Source organism: Nannospalax galili, unplaced genomic scaffold, assembly GCF_000622305.1.
Source record: "Nannospalax galili isolate Female #2095 unplaced genomic scaffold, S.galili_v1.0 scaffold1346, whole genome shotgun sequence".
In the NCBI taxonomy this organism is placed as follows: Eukaryota; Metazoa; Chordata; class Mammalia; order Rodentia; family Spalacidae; genus Nannospalax; species Nannospalax galili.
The window spans coordinates 29,915-35,194 of record NW_008353880.1 but is presented as its reverse complement, the minus strand read 5'-3'; the positions used below and the strand labels follow the sequence as shown (position 1 = coordinate 35,194).

The 5,280-nt window shown below is 41.3% G+C and overlaps 1 protein-coding gene across 3 annotated transcripts in view; it reads left to right on the top strand.

The window, feature by feature from the left end:
- Positions 1–636: 636 nt before the first annotated feature.
- The window catches only part of Ankrd45 (ankyrin repeat domain 45), a gene marked incomplete at its 3' end in the record, with an annotated part of 22,274 nt that continues 17,630 nt past the window's right edge, over positions 637–5,280 (top strand). Inside the window, 1 exon segment of one of the 3 annotated variants that reach the window (XM_008850971.2) lies at positions 637–657. 3 annotated transcript variants of the gene reach the window in all.

Sequence of the window (5,280 nt, the reverse complement as noted above, 5' to 3'; positions counted from 1 at the left end):
GGTTTCCTGGTTTTCTCTCTGCCGTCCACATGAACATCTAAATAAGTCACCGCAGAAGCTTGACTCTTCTCTACTGGTTTCTTTCTCTGGTTCTCTTGATTTCTCTCTCCCCCAAACTTGTATTTTGGATTTAACTTTCAGAATCAAGAAGACTTTATGTAAATTCCGAGTTCCTGTTCCTTCTGTTTATACCTAGTTGGCCTTCTTTGTGGTCAGGAAACTGTCTTTGTAGGTGACAATAACTTTAACCATAGAAGTTTCCCAATCACTAGAAAATTAAGCAAGCTGTTCAGTTGCATTATTTTTACGATTCACCCTCGTAGTTCCTGGAAGGATTTCCATTTAAAACTTAAAGAGGAGACTAAAACTGGCCACTAAAGAGCGCTTCTATCCTAGCTTTGTAGTTTTTGAACCTGTAAAATATAGGCCACATTACAGAAGAATTTACAAAGTAAGAAAAATACATGCACGCCACCGTCAGAACACCGTGACTTTCGTCGTTTGGATGAATTTCTCTTCATTTCTCCCCTCTAACTACCGGCACTTTAGCAACCTTTACCTTCGCGTGGTGCCAGGAAGAGCTGCGCAGGGTGAGGCGCTGCGGCGCTCTGTGCGCCGTCGCCATGGTAACTGCGGAAGCCAAGGCCAGGCGAACGGGTGAGTTGGTGTCCAGGCTCCGAGGGCCTGGGTGGGCTCTCTGGGTGGAATGAGGCGGGATAGACCCGCATCTACCCTCCAGGCTGTCGGGATAGGGCTGCTGGAGTGACTCCGGCATCGTCTCTCGCGGGCTTTGCACATCTGGTCGCTGCTGGAGGGTAGTGCCGAATGTCCCCTGGGATTCCGGCGAACGCCTGCGGGAGTCCCCGGGGGAGCCATCGTGCTCCTTCCGCGTGACCTGTTTCGCGAAGCAAGGCTGACACTGTGCGGGTACCCAGGCCTTACTCTTTGTTGAACCCTGGGTGATCAGAGCTGACTTTGAGGGGTGGGGAATGGAGCCTTTCTTTGAGCTGGAACTTAAAATCTTTAAGAGACATTTATTGTTGTTGTTATTGTTATTATTATTAATTATTATTGAAAATAGTTCAGTTGTCTAAAAGGTCCGTCGGAATCTACTCTATCGCAACTTCAGGCAGCCTCGTGTGCCTCCTTGCTCTTTGTTTACAGGATTCCATTCTCATCACCATAGATGCTCCATCTACTCTGTTACTGGTGTCACTTCTGCAGGGAAGCCTTTCTGAGACCTCCTATCCTGATGTTGATGCCCATTCTCTTTACTGTCACAGCAAGGTTTGCCTACAGCCCTATCCTTTATCTCACTTCCCTTGCTCATTAGATCGAGGGTCGGGGTTCAAGTCTGTGGGATTTTTCTATTATCGGCACCTTAGCAGCCTCAAAAGTGTTCAGACTGTGCAGCTGAGAAGTTTCTAGATCTCCCACAATCATTTAGTGAGCGAAAGTCGGTTGTATTCTCATTTCAGAATTCAAGTAATAGAAAGTCTTCCCTCTTCCCCCTCTATTGCTTGTATTTTCTATGAAACGTGTTTCATTATTACTTGTACAAGCAAAGAAAAATATTTATTTTTGTCTAAAACTAGTTTCTTCAGAGAACAGTCATTGACTGTTCAGATGGAAGAAAGCCCTCAATGGCTGATTGGTTTTAAAATTCAGTTCAATCTATAATTGATTTCTGTGGGAAATGCTTAATTTCTCTTATATAAAGATGTTTAGGTTGTTAGATAGCTTATCTGAGTCTGTCTTTGTGGTGCCCTGGGAATGTGGATGCATGTGCATGGCTCATGAAATCAATTATAGCGATGCATTTGGGTGGCATTGCAACCTCTGTGCTCTGGGGCTTTGAACCTGTGTTCCTGTACCTTGTGGATAAGTCTCTCCTGGTTTGGCCAGCATTCTCCTGGCTCAGTTGCACTGAACGCCTGTTGTGACTACTTTTTTATTTATTTATTTTTTGGTCTTTTTGAGACAGGGTCTCCCTGTAGCCCCAGCTGTCCTGGAACTCACTATGTAGACCAGGCTGGCCTTGAACTCACAAAGATCTGCCTGCCTCTGCCTCCCAAGTGCTGGGATTAAAGGCCTGTACCACCACACCCGGCATGTTAATACTTTTTAGATCTGGCAGAAATGTTTTGCTACAAGCCTTCCCTCCCTACAGAGCTTTGTTGCTTTGCTGCAGCCAGAGGCATGGGGCTGGGGAGAGAGGCGGGAGACAGGATAAGAGGTGAGAGAGGATGAGGGGGTTGGGGGTGACACACTTCACTACTTCTTGGTCCCATATTTGTCTTAAGATAGTGACCCTATCTTATACCTTTTTGGCCTCAGGACTCCATTATAATAACTTAAATATTGGTGCTTTGGACTGGAGAGATGTCTCAGAGGTTAAGAGCACTGGCTGCTCTTACAGAGGACCCAGGTTCCATTCTCAGCATCCACATGGGTTCCAGGGGATCCAATGCCCTCTTCTCACCTCCTCAGGCACTGCATGACATGGGTGCACCAACCTACATGCAGGCAAACACTCATACACATAAAATAAAAATAAATATCTAAAAAATTAAAAAATTTTGGTGCTTTGAAAGCCCTTCCTTCAGGTGAATTGTATCTATCAGCAGTAAATCTTAGACATGGGGTAAGAGAAATTAAATTGAGAATCTACAAAATATTAATTCCTTTGAAAATAATAAATGTGTTAACATAAGGTATACATTTCTCATAAAAATAACTTCTAAAACAAAAAAAGCAAGAAAGTGGCATTGTTTTCCACTTTTGCAAAAGTTTTTAATTTCTGGATTATTAGAAATGCCTGTCTAGGAGAGAGAGAGAGAGAGAGAGAGAGAGAGAGAGAGAGAGAGGAGAGAGAGAGAGAGAGAGAGAGAGAAGAGATGAGAGGAGAGGAGAGTGGAGAGGAGAGAAGACGAGAGGAGGGTAGAGGAAAGAGGCAGGAGGTGATTTTATAGCTGGACCTAAAGAGGATTTGGGTACTTGGAATGGAGGAGTTAAACAGATATTTCTGGCCCAGTAGAGGATACTTCTGAAACAGAAGTAGGAGTTTTTCAGTACCTTCAAGGTCTCACGTCTGAGCACCTGCTGGGTATTCTAAGCAGATCCTGCCTCTGATCTCAAAGGTTTCAATATAGTTATCTTTAGCAGAAATGTTCCAGAAGATCACAATAGCTATTAATAGTGTGACTGTTTCATTTAATGTCTAGTTCTAATGGACACTTTAGAAAAAGTGGATGCTATTAAAATTGCAGCAGTGTAACAAATGTAACTGGAATTGTCTTGGCTATATTGGAACATATGTCACTCAAGCTTTTAACCATGGTGTCAAAATTCTTAGATTCCTTCTTGTTGACTTCCCGTAATAGTCTGCATAGTGATTATTTGAGTCTAATAAATTTTCATGGTATGAGTTGCAATCCATTTAATGGGCCATGAAATTAATTTACTTGGTGGTACCCAGTCTTAAAAAATAGGGTCAGTTTGTTACATGTAGTAAAGAGAAGTATTATTTTGTTCAATTATATGTATATGAAATTACTCCTATGCATGCATTGTATCCAGAACAAAACTGTCCATTAATGCTGAACAATAAATGATTTTGTCATTTTATTAATGTAATGACATATATTTGTATATATTCTTAAAACAAACACCATATAATAAAAATAATATGCAAGTTACAAAAATAATATGCATATAATTTCACAGGAAATCTACCTAATGGTCTAAGGTAGCTATGCAAGCTCCAGACATAATGTTTGTAATCCAATGAGAAGAAATTTTACTTTCCTAGAGGGTTCATACTACATATGTGCTGTCATCCTGTTTTCTACCACTTGGACATATAGCCACATCCTGTTGCAAGAGAGAATGAGGAATGGTCTTATTCCACTATGAAGACTGATTTTAGCTTTTTATTTAAAAATATTTTATTATTTTTAATTTATTTGTATAAGTGCACTCTGTATATGCATGTGAGTGTACTCATGTTGTGTAAAGCCCATAGAGGTCAGAAGAGGGTGTTGGATCCCCTGGAACTAAAGTTATGGATGATTGTTAGCTGCCATGTGTGTACTGGTATTCAAACCCAGGTTCTCTGCAAGAGCAGTCAATGCTCTTAATTGCTGAGCCCTCTCTCCAGCCCTCTGATCTTGACTTTTTAAAAAAGTTAGTTAAATAAAGTGGAGTTCTATCCCCAAAGAAGAGAATATAAGATACTATGGAAGACACTAGTGGTCTGCATGTGAGTACTGTAGCAGAGGCCCACAGGATCAGTGGGCACCTCTAAATGAACAGGAACCAAGGGAACCTGCAGGGCCAGACCCCAAGGACCACATTACATTCTCACAGCAGGGAGTTTGAGCATCACACTGCTTCTGTCACTTATGATGAATGACTTTTATGTCCTTGTATTCCTTTTTCAAGAGTTAAGATCCTAAGTCCTAGGCATGCACCTAATGCTTGTGCCGAGGTATAAAAGATAGTTTTACTTCTTTGACTTCTGTGGAAGTTAGCTTTATCTTCCAGAGATAAAGTGTGTGTGTGTGTGTGTGTGTGTGTGTGCGTGTCTACTCAGAGTGGAGAAATGGATGTCAGACATACAAATGAATTATAAGTTGATACTGTATCTCTTCTGTAAAATTCAGGAGTTGAACTAAACAACTTCAAAAATAAGATTAGGATCCAATCTCTGGTAGAGCTATAGTTGACTGGCTAACTTAATTCCCATTCCTATTACATTAGAGAGGCTGGAAAATTGAAATATTTGCTTTTTATTTTTCTTTTCTTAAGCTGGACAGTCCTATCTATACACACTAGCTTTTAAGATAGAGGTAAAAATTTATTGGGATGTGATAGGAAAGACTGTTCTTCTTTACTCATAAAAGGGGTTTTATTTTTCTTTTCCCTTGTCTCCCTGGCTCCTTTCCAAGGAAGAACCTGAAAGAGAAGAACAGTAGGAAACAGGCCTTAATAAGGGAGATATGAATAAAAATTGGGTTAGTTTAAGGGATGGGGGAGGGAAGGGTATACAAGGAACCTAGGGGATAAAGGGAAAGAAAGAGCTCAAGAGAGGTAGGACCGTAGGAGAAGGGTATTAGTAAGGGAGAAAGGGGGGAAAGGGGGTCACGTTAAGTGGGAAAACCATGATGGAGGGGTGAGACAATGTGAGAGATAAATAATGCCTAGCTAGTTTTGAAAACCAGAGGAACCATATTACTCCTACAACCTACTGACAAATTATACATAGCAGATCAAGAAATA